The sequence below is a fragment of the Dasypus novemcinctus genome, chromosome 4 (genome assembly GCF_030445035.2).
Source record: "Dasypus novemcinctus isolate mDasNov1 chromosome 4, mDasNov1.1.hap2, whole genome shotgun sequence".
NCBI classification, from domain to species: Eukaryota; Metazoa; Chordata; class Mammalia; order Cingulata; family Dasypodidae; genus Dasypus; species Dasypus novemcinctus.
This window is the reverse complement of record NC_080676.1, coordinates 70,656,082-70,671,051: the sequence shown is the minus strand read 5'-3', so window position 1 is coordinate 70,671,051 and position 14,970 is coordinate 70,656,082.

Here is a 14,970-nt window from a genome sequence, read left to right as displayed (position 1 = left end):
ACACTACCTCTCAGGTGGAATTAGTCAGGCAAACAGGTTCTGTCTATAACCTTTGGTTACGTGACTTAGGAGGTGGTAATATCCACTTCCTACACACCTAGGGATGTACTTCAGAGTGTCACACATGATGGGTGGGAAACTCCCATTTCAGGTTGCACAGCCCATCTCTCCAGGGAAGGTTCTGCATTCTCATAACCCTAATAGGGCAGGCTTTATAGGAGTCAAGAAGTTTTCTGTCTCTTCCTTTCTTTCATCGGGACTCCTTATGCTTCTTCCCTGGGGACAAAGGCATGAGGCATTGATAAGAGGGACATGGGGATTATTCCTTGAAAGTAAATAAAATAGAACAGGGAATGGAGAATGGAGCCTTTCTCAGTCAGCATCTAGAGAAGAGGATATAGCAGTAGCCTCCCAACAATTTAAATCTCTTTGATCCCCAAAGGGAAGCATGCAGCTTAGGACTGTCTAAAACACAGAAGTTGAGTGATGAGGAATGTTTCATCCCAAAACTGATTAACTTATGGGAAATTTACCTTTAGAAAACCTGAGCCTTTCCATCCCCTGAGGTCATTAAAATATAACTGAGGTGGGCACTGTGGTAGATGCCAAAGTGGGAAAAGCCCATTCCCCCAGCTAGAGGGGTGAGAGAAGAGGAACACAGAAGGACAGCATGTCGTGATCAGACCCTTTTATCAATCTCAAAATTAATTAATTGTTTAATTATTTAACTTGTTTGTTCTGGCTTATTCTAAGTTTAAAAAAAAAGGAAGGGAGGGAGGAAAGAAATGTGGGGAAATGCAAATTATTCAAAAATTAATTACAAATATACCCTTAAGCTCTTAGAAAGGCTGAGGGTTTGTCAGAGAAAAATAGCATCAATCAAAATGGACCTACTACTATACCACTAAGTCTGAGGAAGAGAAAAAACAAAAGAAACAGAGAAAGGAGAGGAGAAGAGAGCAGAGAAGGAAGAATGAAGGAAGGAAAGAAGAAAGAAAAGAGGGAGAGAGAGAGGACCATCAGAAATTAAATAATTATTTTTACTCATAAATATCACTTAGTTGTTTAAATCATATTTAATGGGACAACTAATACATTTAATTTAATTCTTTCCATTCTTTCACTGATGTTTTTCCTAGAAAAATTTATCAAGGCAACCAAGAATTTTTAGAATTTTCCCCAAACTGCCTCACAAGCACGTGCTCTTAGTGTCATTCCTGTTACTATCAGATCTTGCGGAAACAACCATCTTTCCTTGACTCTATTAGTATGTGAATGAAGAAAATGATAAATGAAAAGCTCGTCTGACCCGCCAACAGGGCTAGAGAAACTCCACTCACATTTCTGGGTTAACAGGAGGAAGATGACTGCTGCCCCACGGACATCGTGGGGAGCAGGTCACCTGAAACAAATCAGAAAACCAAGCTGGGCCGTACTACCCAGGTGTCATGCCATGTGGAAACCCAAGACCTAGAAATGAACATAAAACCACTTTAGAACCAGTGAAACCTGAAGGGCCTAGCAGAGGAGAGTGCAGAACCACCCAGCAAGGATACCTGCAGACCCAAGGCACATGGAACTCTCCCAGAAAACAACCCCTGCTGAGAACGAGCTTTCCCTTAAGACAAAACAACTACATCACAAAGTGGACTTCAATTTCAGAGAATCAGCAACCACAATAAATGAGAGCAATAACCTGAGAGAGGCTTGAAACAAGAAAGTTTAGAAGAGTGAATGGGAGGTAAGGAAAGGGACATGGTGAGGGTGGACAACTTTTTCCATAAGTTTTGTTGTGAAGAGGAACAAAACTTGTAGTAGTTGGCAAGAGATGGGAGAGGAAGCAGGTGGTCTTTAAAGATGAGATAGGAATGACAGAGTAGACAGAGAGAGGGTAATGAAGCAGAGAGCAGATAACTGTAGGCACCAAATCCTTGAGGGCATGAGAGGGGTTGAGAGAGGAGAGGATCGGAGCAAAAGGTAAGGTGTCAACTGTTGCCCAGGCAAGAGAAGATGGTGCAGAGCAGGCTGCACTTTCTTTTATGCTGGGTGGCTCTCCTTATAGGGGGCACTCTTTGTTCATGGGGCTTCCCTACACGGGGGCCACCCCTACATGGCAGGGCACTCCTTGCCCGCATCAGCACTGCACATGGGCCAGTTCCACATGGGTCAAGGAGGCCCAGGATTTGAACCGTGGACCTCCCATGTGGTAGGCAGACGCCCTATCCATTGGGCCAAGTCCGCTTCCCTCAGTTGCGTGGTTTGACACTAATTGCTTGCCTGGTGAATGTCACTGTAACCTGGACAATCAGAGGGCCAGCCAGCCATTTCACTGACAGTCCGGCAAATGTCAGCATCCCATGATCTATTCTTGGCATCTTTTTAATTCCTCTAGAAAAGAAGAGCCCAGTCTCCTTTCTAGAGGGCATACTTGGCAGGGCAGGGAAATGGGTGAGGTATCACTGTCCACGCATAGATTTCACTGAATCCTCCACTGACCCTGGTAACTTTAAGGACAAATTGCCTTCTGTGAAATTTATTCAGAGACTAATTCTTCATTCTCCTGCTGGAGTTGGTGGGGAAGGGCTAAGAGTAGGAGAGTGGTCCCTGTGTGAGGTGGATATGAAACACGGATAGTCAGCCCATATACAAACTGTCAAACAATGTCCCTCTTATCCTGTCTGAGCCTCCTGCTGTGCAGGGGCTTTAGGCGGTGGCTTTGTCTGTTCTGCTCAGTCACTCACTCCTCCCCCAACTGGTGTTCGTCTTTGCTGAAATCTCCTGTATCTGTTCTTGAATTAGTTTTCTCTTTGGGGGCTTAGCCTTCTTTAAAAAGACATATATTCCTTTATCTTCATGTTAATGTAATCTTGGGTTGAAAGGAGATAAGCCCAGTCTACTGTATTTAACCAGAAGTCATACACTTTATAAACTTTTTTTTAATTTTTAAAAGTATTTTCTTTGAGAACTCCGTGCCTCCCCCCTTCCCTGATTCGATTTTCCTCTGTTCTTTCTGCAACTCCTACTAGTAGGATTTTTTTTTTTAAGATTTTATTCCCCCTCCCCCCGCCCCAGTTGTCTGTTCTCTGTGTCCATTTGCTGTGTGTTCTTCTGGGTCAGCTTCTATTCTTGTCAGCTGCCCTGGGAGTCTGTGTCTCTTTGTTGAGTCATCTTGCTGTATCAGTTTGGTACCACTCTTGGGCAGGCTGAACTTTCTTTTGTGCTGGGCAGCTCTCCTTACAGGGTGCACTTCTTACGTGGGGCTCCCATACACGGGGGTATTACCTCTGTGTGTCACGGCCCTCCTTGCGCACATCAGCACTGTGCATGGGCCAGCTCACCACATGGGTCAGGGGGCCCTGGGTTTGAACCCTGGACCCTCCCATGTGGTAGGCGAATGCTCTATCCATTGAGCCAAGTCTGCTTCCCACCTATTAGTTGGAATTTAGATGTCCTGAATCAATCCTCTATATTTCATTGCCTTGACTTTTTTGTTGTTGTTGTTGTTAGGAAAGCATTTTATTCAAATATACATGATTTCCTCAGCTTTTTGTTTTATTAGATTTTGGAAGATTTCCTCATCTTTTTCTTCCAATCTTCATATTGATGTTTTTTAATTTCAGCAATCACAGATTTTCCAAGAACTCTTTCTTCTTCTGTAGTTTTTCCTTTATAATTGCATCCTATTCTAATTGTAAGGATACAGGTTCTAATAATTTCTTCAAGTATATTATTTTGGTTTTCATTTCAGTGGTTTTTTTTTCTGTTCTCTGAAATATCTTTAATTCCTCCAAGGTCAGTTTTTCCATTTGTTTATCTATTTGTCTTTAACTTTTAAAATACATACATATATATATATATTGTTTTTAAAAGATACATAGATCACACAAAATGTTACATTAAAAAAATATAGGAGATTCCCATATGCCCCACTCCCCACACCCCCCACTTCTTCCACATCAACTTCTTTCATTAGTGTGGTACATGCATCGCAATTGATGAATACAATTTGGAGCACTGCTATACAGTGTGGATTATAGTTTACACTGTAGTTTACACTCTCTCCCAGTCCATTCAGTGGGTTATGACAGGATATGTAATGTTCTGCGTCTGTCCCTGCAATATCATTCAGGACAACTGCAAATCCTGAAAATTCCCCTGTATTATACCTCTTTTTCCCTTTCTCTGCCCTCAGCAACTCCAGTGCCCACCACCTCCACATCAACGATATAATTTCTTCCATTGCTAGAATCTATTTGTCTTCATCTTTATTTTGATGTTGTAGCCTTCCCTGGAGTGACTGGTGATTATTGGTTGTCTGCTCATATATAAGAATGCGTATAAACGCTGAGTAGGTGCTCTGTGGCATAGAAGGATGGGGTGGGAACAGCGGAGGATGGGGGTGTGGGTGATGGGCCTGTTGACTGGCGGCTTTGCTTCAGGGTGAATGGACCAAGTGCTGGACTATAGAGCCTAACCTGAGAAAGCAGGTAAGTAAAGACAGGAGAGGAGGGCCAGTGGATAATGAAAAAGTGGTGGAGTCAATGGAATGGAGGTCCTGGTGAGGTTATAGGATTTTAGCAGCGGGAGTCCTAAAGGCAGAAAGTTGAAAGACTACAAGAAGGTGACAGGACAGTGTCTGAAATGGAGGTTTCAAAGTGGGTTCGATCTGGTGGTGACAAGTTCTAGAGCATAACCATGAGAGTGTGTGATCACGTTATAGTAGAAGAAAGGCACTTATAGGTGAGGAAGTTAGGGAATTAAGAGGCCCAGTATTGGGTTAACCCTTAACTAAAGAAATAACATCTAGTCAGAACTTTGCATGTAGGGGCTGTGGAAACATATAGATGGAGGCTTCCAAGCCCAGCCCCCACCCTCCCTCCCCTGGCTCCGCCCTGCACTGTAATAGTCCCCTTACACACTTGTGTGGACAAGCCAGTTCACACGTTAACCCACCTGTGGTGTTCTGGAGACATATGTATCCCCAGAAAAACATGTTCTTAAACTGAATCCATTCCTGTAAGTGTGAACCCAGTGGAAGCAGGACCTTTTGGTGAGGTCACTTCAGTTAATGTGTGGCCCATCCCAGTCAGGATAGGTCTTAATCCTATTACTGGTGTTCCTTACAAGCAGAATGAAATTCAGACAGAGAGGGAAAGCTCCAGTAAACAAGAAGTTGAAATTTAACAGAACCCAACAGAGAACAGAGAGACTGCCAAGCACATTGCCATGTGACAGAGGAGCCCAGGACCAAGGATGACCCATAGCCAGCCCCAGAACACCAGTCTTCAGGAAGAAAGCCTAGCCTTGGTGACACCTGGATTTGGCCTTTCTCTTAGCCACAAAACTGTGAGCAAATAAATTCCAATTGTTTAAGGCAACCCACTTTGTGGTATTTGCTTAAGCAGCCCAGGAAACCAAACCACCACCTCTCAAGTGCACACTGGGTGGTGCAATCAGCACTCAGGAGACAGACTGCAGAAGAGGCCAATGTGGCCCTAGAGGTGCCCCAGGCTGTTTGAGCAGGGAAACCTGTTGTCCCATGTACCTGGAGCATGGTTTAGAAGGGGCACGACATGTTCTCCTACTGGACACGTTCCCTTGGCCCTGTGGTCTCCTCCCCCTATGGCTGTAGGAAGGCCATCTCTCCCAGTATCTGCTAGAGCCTTAACGCATTAAGAGTAGGATGCTAAGAAGTTCTTTGCTTTGCCAAGCCGAAAGTTTCATTTCCCAAAGGGTAGAGGTGGCAAGAGTCCTTGGTCTGCTACTGATGAACAAAAACTCTGACAGGCAAGTAAGGGGTATTACAGATTCGTCACTCCGTGTCTGACTCCCAGTCCCAGGTTCCTCCATCAAAGGTAATGGAGGCAAGCGATGGAGCGTCTGGGCAGATGGAGCAGCATAGAGGCAGCAACCACTGCTTTCCGCAGGAGGCTCCCCAGACTTTCCAAACTGGGTGAAAAACAGTGAGCCAGGAGTCAGAGGAAGAGGGCTTTAGTTTGCAAGCTAATTTGTCCTCTTATCAACCGGTAACAGTAGGCAAAGTTACAATCTGTAAAATGTAACTTTGGAGCCATCTAAACTTGATTTTGAATCCAGGTTCCACCACTTACTAGATGTGTGACCTTGAATCTTCTTAACTTTCTTAATCTTTCCAGTCCTCATTCTGCTCATTATTAAAAAGGGATAATAGCACCCATAGTCACAGGTTTGCTGTCAGGATTAGGTAAAGCAGTGCTTTGTAAGGTACCTGCACAGTATTTGACACTTAAGTAATACATTTCTGATGATGATGAAGATGATGATAATGGAAGAATAGACTCAAAGAAGCATCAATCAGTGTCAGTTCCCCTTCCCTTGATTCAGTTTGCTGACCCATAAACTGGGAATAATGCTGCAAACTCTACCTTGTCTTCCTCTCATTGTTGTTTTGAGGATCAAAGGAGCTGAGGCAGTGCAGATCTGTAGAGAGTTGTCAATATTTGACGAACTTTTCATTGATCTGTAGAAATAAGAAAAATAATAATACAGTGAAATTTTTACATATCTATTCTCTATTTTAAAAGACTGTTCTTTATTCTAGTAAGTATGCCATTCTATTATGTGTGTGTGTATGTTAAAATATCCCTTCTTCTATGAAAGCTAAGGGAGGGCAGTTTGTTGGGTTCTTTTTAATGGCCATATTCAGCAAAACAAAAATTGGCAGCTGTGTTAGTCAGGGTTCTCTAGAGAAACAGAGCTGACAGTGTGAGTATATATATATATACATCATTGTGCCTCTACTTATATATGTAAATAGTAAGAGATTTACTGATTTATTATAGGACTTGACTCACGTGACCATGGGGATTGGCAAATCTGAACTCTGTAGGGCAGGCCACAAATTGGAAGGTGACACTCTATTCCCCAGGTGAAGGCACAAGCTGGGAACTCCAAGAAAGGTGACAATGAATTCCCCAAGAGAAGCTGGTTGGCCCAAGTAGAAATAGAAAGTCTTTTTTCTGAAGGCTAAAATCCTGTTCTGCCTTTAAGGCCTCCAGCTGACTGGATAAGGAGCCTCCTCTGCCCGCTGAAGGCTAACCCCTTTGTCGATTGTAGATGTCATTAGCCATAGATGTGATCAATTGACTAATGACTGCGCTCCATCCATGAAATATCCTCACAGTAACAATCAGGTCAGTGCTGTCTTGACCAGACAACTGAACACCATAACCTAGCCAAGGTGACACATGAAATTAACCATCACAGCAAACCTATATTGGGCCCTTGTTTTTTGAACGTTACTAGTCAGTGAAATCATAAAGCCTATAAAGGAACCATTAAGAAAAGGGACTTGAAAGGAGTTTTCCAATTGAAAGCTTCTGAACAGCAACTTACAACATCACTTACTAACCCCCACCATGTGCCAGGCACTGCTGAGAACTTCTACACATTTATTATATTCCCCACAATTGTCTGGCATGCTACATGTCATTTAGCCTGCTTGGCAGATGGAGAAACTGAGTCGTAGAGAGTTCATTTGCAGGGTGTTCAATCCCAAACCTCACAGTTTCCCCTGAATCATGCTAAAGGATTACTATGGAAGAGTCCTGAGCACAGCCTCGAAGACTTCCTCCCTGTAAAAAGTGATCACACAAGGGCTTATGCGCAAATCAGTTAACTTCTCTCTTCCTTTAGCATCCAACTGGGAAATTAGGTAAAAATCGGGGTCATACTGAAAAAACAGATGGAGATTCAAGCTGGGCTCTCCAGGGGAAATAGAGGATGTGAAATAGCCCCCAACCTCTTGATCATCCAGCTTTGATATCTTTTTGTTGTCTAGATTGATTAATACCCTTGTTTTTCACCAGTATCCTGTCCTCCCAACCCACCCCCCCCAAATAAACATATTCTATTAACTATCTCCATAGCTCTCTGTGGATTAAGCCCCTTGAATGCCACACAGACCTTATTGCTTATTAAGATAATTGGGCTCACTTGCTTCTGATGGTTTTAAGTGCTGTCAGTTGACCTCTATTGTTTCAGGATTCTGTTGTCCCCATTGCTGTGAGGAGCCCAGTTCTGTTCCAGCATCTCCCTCATAGCCCTGGCCTGCAGACTGCAGTCACCACTGAGCTTCTCAATGATGCTGGGGCCCCCTCTCCATCCCTTGCATCCTTGGTAAATGTAGCATCTGCCAGGCCCTTTCATGGAGTATAGTCAGCTGGTGGGTTTTCTGGCTTTATACAGTAAGACCCTGCCAGCACTTCTCTGAGCCTTTGGATCCCTTCCTCCAAAGTCTGCCAGGAAGTTTTTGGAATATCTATTTCACTTTTTTCCAGGCTTTCAAAAGTTAACCTAGCAGCATATTAGCACCATTTCCTGGGGTCCCAGCTATGGCATTAAGTTCTGTATTACTTCAGAGTGCTCCCATAGCAATAAATTCTCTCTTAGCCACCTTTCTTTTCTGTCTCTCTTGGTGGCGCACTCTCAGAATCTAGTCCCATGGCCTGCTCTCTTGGCTGCTGCAGGCATAAGTTGTCTAAGCTGTGTGGCTCCCTTGCCAGGGAGTCATATTCCTCACCTCCCCAGGCAAGAGATGCTGTGACTTGACCCTTCTTATTGGGTGCTATTGGTCTGGTGGAAGGGAAGTGGGACTAGGTCCTGGGGAATAGGGAGATAGGGAGGGACATTGTCTTGCCAGACAGAGGCTGTTACAGCATCTTTAAGCAAAGGAAATGCTAGTCATTGAAAGGGAGGCATTTGACCATTTCTCCAGGCCCAGAAGTTTCAAGGGGAATCAGAGTTTTATTCTCAGGTATGTTGGCCCAGATGTCCCCATCCCTATTTCTTCCCAACCAGGACAGACTGTGGCATTGTAGATTTGCTGAGGTTGATAAGTCAGCCTTTTGTGGAGCTCACCTACCCTCAAGGTAAAGTCCCGGTCCTGATCCTGTGTTTTTTCTACCCTCCAGATGCAGGACATGAAAATCTTTTTACGTGCTTTCACACTGTGCCTGAAATAGGTGATTAGGCACCCTTGCCTTTTCTTGTCTTTCTCCAGTGCATGTGTTGGAGCAAGACAACTTAGCCACCTGGTGCCACAGTCCTCATTGATGGTTACTGCTTCCTCCAATCCCCTGCACCCCTGAAATAGTGCACCAGCTAGAGCAGTCTCCTCCCCGTAGTCCATTCCATAGTGCCACCAGTGAGAGTCACACATGCCAGGAGCTACCCCATCTCCACCCAGCAGGGAGCCAGTGGGTGAGCCAGCTCTACATTCTCATTTTAGAGTCAGATTCCTTAGAAAACTTTTGGTACCAACTCTCTTAGGTGGGGTCCCCCAGGGAACAGATTCTGAGATGGAGGGTGGTGAGCAGGAGGTTTGTGGGGAGTGCTCTCAGCAGCAACAGTGAGAGAGGGTGAGGGGCTCAGAGTGGGCAGGGGGAGAAGTTGAACTGTGACACAGTTGTTACCAAGGCCTCAACCAATCCCAGGTGAACTTTGCAGTTGAAATTGTTTTCTGAGTTGCTCCAAATTGAGGCAAAGGGGTCAGGCCTTGGTGCCTCCACATCAAGCAGTCTTCAGATGGGTGTTGTCCCTGAGGAGGGGGATGGCCTTGGGTGAGGCGGCGTCCCTCAGCTGAGGGCAATGCAGCCAGAGGACGCGTGTCTTGGCCCTGGTGGAGGGTGTTTGGGGGGTGCACCACAGCGTCCACTGCAGCCCCACTCTCAGCTTACACCCATTGTCCTGGAGTAATTGTTAGCAGTGCACCTTTCCCCTTCAAGGGTGTCCCAGTATGGATGATAAATTTTGCTGTCATTCTATTCCTGTGCCCCCACCAGACCTCCCTCTGCTCTGGGTGTGAAGGGCCCTGCACAAGTAGATCCTCTCTCCAGACTTGTTCCTCTGGCACAATTAGCTCCTCCACTTGCCCATAAGCCACCTTGAAAGAGCCGCCCATGATAACAGGGCCAAGGCAGGCTGCATCCCAGGGTCCATCATCACTTCCGGTAGAGCAGGAACCTTGGACAAAAGAATGAGACACAGGGTTCCGAAGCCATTACTCCTGCAACCATGGATGTGAGCCAAGCAATGTGGTTCCTGCTGATAGAGCCCCTGCTCCAGCTGAGTCCTGGCCACCCCCCAAGTTACCAACGAGCCATCACCTACCAGTCTCCATGCCCTGCTGGCTGTTCAGAGACCTCCAGGGCTCTGTCTGTGAAGCTGAAAGTTGGGAGCAGGGTTCAGATATCACACACAGCCTCCTCCTGGCTTCTCGCAACACCTGAGCCCCACCTCACACCTGGGCTGCCCATCCTTTGAGAGCAGATTGATGCTTCTGTTCTCGTTGGCTGTGGCTTGGTGGCCTCAGTCCCTTTCTGGGGTAGGCAATAGGGGTCAACCAGGGTAATGCACGAGGGATCCAGACATGAAGGGCGTGGCAGGGATTTATGGGGTGGCAGCTGTTCCCTGGGTTCTGTCTTTTTCTCTGATGCCAACCAAGTTAGGGCCTGGGCATCCAGGGAGTTTTCCTTCTTTGTCATGAGAAGGCTGTTGAGATTGTCACTCACACCCAGCAGGCAGTCAATGCTGGCCAAGAAATAATTTCTGATGAAGGCTGTTTGTACCCTGAGCCCCTAGCATGGGTCCTGCTATCTGGCTGTGCCTTAGAGTCATTCAGAGCCACCATCCTGGGCTGCAAGGACTTGAAATTTGCTCCCCCATATTGAGGAATCACGGGGAAACGCAGAGAGCCCGTGGCTCACCCACTGCACGGCCTGCGCTGCCTCTGCGAGCCCCTCCCTGCCTTCCCAGATGAGGAAGAGAAGTTGGCAGGGGGTCTAGTGATTTTTTCCTCAGGCATCTCTCTGTAACCTAACTCCTTCCCCCAGGATAAGCGGGGGCTACACTTCTTCACTCCTGGACACAATTTGTAATGGCCCCTCACAAAAGCAGAGTAATTCCCCTGCCCGCCCCTGGGGAAGGCAGCAGCCCTGAGGCGGGCAGGTCCCTGCAACACAGGATGCTGGGAAGCCACCACTTTCTGCCCTGGTTGCTAATTTCCTCAGCTGTATTTGATTATGAAATTCCTTACTCTTGGAAGCAAATGTCTTTTTTAATAAAACTATTTTTAAAAATAAGCATTCACTGCTTGATGATGCTTTGGTTAGTGAGATATTTGATACACTAGGACAGAAGAAAACCTGTGACCAAATGCCATTGCAGGAAGCCCTGAGCTCTTTCTCTGTGCCAGGCCCTGTGCTCACTACAGCCTTACGGATAAAGTTGGGTACATCCCATGACTCCCAGTTTTCAGGAGGGAGTTGTAGGCACCTTTGGTGCACAGGCTGTTTGTGCATCTTGACATCATCGAAGCATCTGGTAGGTTCCCCTGCACTGAATGAGGGCCCTAAATGTTTGTTGAAAGAGTGAAATTGCTCTGAGATCACAGGGCTAGGTAGTTCTCTGAGTTCCTAATCAAATGTTGCCTCTGTTAAACCAAAGCTCCCTTGGTCTGAGTGAGCCAAATACTTCGCAAACAATAAATATACAGACTTTAGACACTTCAAAACTCTAAAGAAGCCAGAAGCATGAAGGAAAACATGTTTTAAACAAAAATGAGCAGGTTCCAGACACTACTCAACCCCCGGCTGCCTCATTCATTGCATCTGAAATGGAAAAAAGGGGGGTGGGGTGCCAGGAGAGATCTGCCCAGAGATGGCATAGTCCTTTTTGCCTTCTGGTCCTCCAGCCCAGGGGAACTGTGTAGCCCGGGTGCGGCAGGCTACCCCGTGCTCCTCTCCTCACGCCCCCTCCCTGCCCCAACGTCCCCTCCCTGGCCCTCCTGGCAGCGCAGGCCCGCCCACCACGTGAGGTCGATGCCTGTGCGGGCGGCTGTGGGTGCCAACGCGGTAAGGCCCGGCCCCAGCTGCTTGGCTTACTACACCATCAGTCTCGCACTCCCACTGCACAGCCTCGTTCAAGTCTCCTGGGTGAATCCAGGAGGTGCTTCTGGGACTGACAAACGTTAGCTGAGTTGTAACTACTTTTGTGTCTCTCCCAACACAAGATTTCGGTCATTTAAATAGTCTAAAGCCTCTTGCCTTTTCGGCCCTTCAAAGTAAGAAACTGCTTGGGTCCTCCACAAAATGAAAAGCCGGAGCCTTTCACCTCATGAGGGCCTCGGAGGTCCTGAGCCCCGGTCAGCCTTCCCACCGACACTCCGAGCAGCACTTCTGACCCTGCGCAGGGCACCGAGGAATGGGCTACAGGATATAGGGAAGGGATAACACCTACTCCCTCCTTGAGCCAAAGGAACAGAAGAGCCCTGGACGAATCACGTACCTGCTCCGAGGCTCGATGTCCCTGTCCTTACAGTCATCTGTGATCATCCCATACATGCATCCAGGGCACTCCATTTCGCATGCCCCTTTGGCGCTCACCATATCACTCAATTTTGACACTAACCCTTTAAGGGTAATGTTGTTTTGCTCATTTACTCAATTGCCGTCCTCCTTTATGGAGTGCTTACTGTGTTCTGGGTACTGTTCTCAGCACCACCATACAACAGATCATTTTATCATTCCAAGAAGGAGAGTTTATTACCTCATTTCGCAAATAAGGAAACTGACGCTCAGAGAGGCTAACTTGCTCACAGTCAACGACTTTGAGGCCACAGCCCGTGTGATTTCCGCTCCGTCTCAGAAAGAAAACAGGGTTCAAATTACAGGGATCATCATCTGTTGCCTTGACTTGCCTTTGAATGGCTCAAATTTGGGGAGTGGAGTGGAGAGGGGGAAATCTTTCCATGATGTCAAAGGATCAGAGGACCTCTCAGATAAAAGGAACCCCAGCCCTCCACATCCTCTCCAGCAAGCTCTCTGGGTACATCTCATGTATGTGCTCCCCATCTTGAGCTCAGTAAGCCTCACCACTGACTCACAGAAGGCAGCCTGACTTCAGGGAAGGAGAAGGCCTGGAGTGGGAGTTGGGGAGTTGGGGAAGGCTTGTGGGGGGAATAACAGGCCTCCAAGGTTGGCAGACCTGATTTTGAATCTTAATTTCAAGTTTGAGCTGAAGTCACTTATCTTTTCTGGGCCTCAGGCTCCTTATCTTAAAATGGGAGAATAATCCTTATTTTCAAAATTCTTGTGGGGCTTAGAAATGGTGGCAAAGAAGAGGTGTCAATGAATGGTGCTGATGAGGGTGGTCTCAGTGGGGGCTGAGGCAGCAACTGTTGTTGTTTAATCCTCCCCAGGTGGTCTGAACTTATTGCCTCTTACATTGTTCTACCTGCTGATAAACAAGATAGGTTCTATTTGAAGAACTAAACAAATAATTGTGACATATTGCCCTTTGCAGTAAAATATTTTATTTGCTCAGCTAGGTTGAGAGGCCAAATCCCACTATTACAAATATGATCATTAAAATTCTATGTAACAGGGAAGCGGACTTGGCCCAGTGGTTAGGGCATCCGTCTACCACATGGGAGGTCCGCGGTTCAAACCCCGGGCCTCCTTGACCCGTGTGGAGCTGGCCCATGCGCAGTGCTGATACGCACAAGGAGTGCCGTGCCACACAGGGGTGTCCTCCGCGCAGGGGAGCTCCATGCACAAGGAGTGCACCCCATAAGGAGAGCCGCCCAGCGCGAAAGAAAGTGCAGCCTGCCCAGGAATGGTGCCGCACACACAGAGAGCTGACAGAACAAGATGACGCAACAGAAAGAAACACAGATTCCCGTGCTGCTGACAACAACAGAAGTGGACAAAGAAGAACATGCAGCTAATGGACACAGAGAACAGACAACCAGAGTGGGGGGGAGGAGAGAGAAATAAATAAATCTTTAAAAAAAAAAATTCTATGTAACAAACCATTTCAAGTCCTAATGATGACTCTCACTTACTTTAAACCAAATAGGAAACCCATATATGTGGGGTACATTGTGGTTAAAGAGGTAGCCAACTTCCCTTGTCCTAGGGGCCATACCCATGGTTCAGATACCCTAGGAGCTGGATGGGGTTAAAAGTGGAACCCATCTCAAATATTTAAAACCCAGAAACTTAAATCACATAATCTGGTTAGTCTTCTTTGCTCGGTGCAACTAAATTGTGTTGTAATGAAATTGGACTATGCTCTATCTTCCCCCATTCAGGACAAATAATTCTGAAGTCCCACAAAACTTTTATACTATTTCTTTCTTATTGCTTTGACTTGTTTGTCATTCTCTGCTCCTCTCAGTACCATATGCATTCCAGGAAAATCTGAAGCCTTCTTTGTACCAAGGCATTGTGCAGGGCAGAGAGGGAGCGAAAGGCCTTCCTTTAGCATCTGCCAGCATCTAACTCTGTGCTAGACATTTCACATATCTTAGCTCTTGTGACCTTATTCTTTGCCCTTGAGGGGCTCACAATCAAATGGGAATGGAGAACTGTACATAGACAACCACAGCACACTGCATACAGTTTAAAAGCCACAGGAGGGGTATAAGGAAAGAGCAGAAAGAGAAGTATTTAATTCCAACTAAAAGAGACATGGAAGGTTTCAAAGAGAAGGTAGCATTTGATTTGGGACTTGAAGAAGGAACAGATTTCAAGCTGGGCAGCTGGAAAGGAGGATCTGGTCATTATGGATAGAGTGTGTTGCCAAAGTGCAAAAGCTCTTCAGAGACCAATTAAACCCAAGTAACTGTGTCTTATTTATTGAGGGAAGAAGAAGAGTCAGGGTAGAACAAGTATGTCCCTATATTTACTATCTCTGCAGTGACTACAAGCCAGAATAAATGAATACCAACATAGTTCTTTCTTCATAAGATTATAATTTTCTTGCTACCCTTGACAAATTCAGATCTGATAATCTAAAAACCTCTGATTGTGAAACACAGGCCCAGAGGTGGGTGGCACCTGGTGCATCCACTATTTGGAGCAGTCCAGATTGTGTTGGTTTTATCTCCAACTGTTCATCCAGACCAAGTCCAGGAGAGGAGTAGAGAGC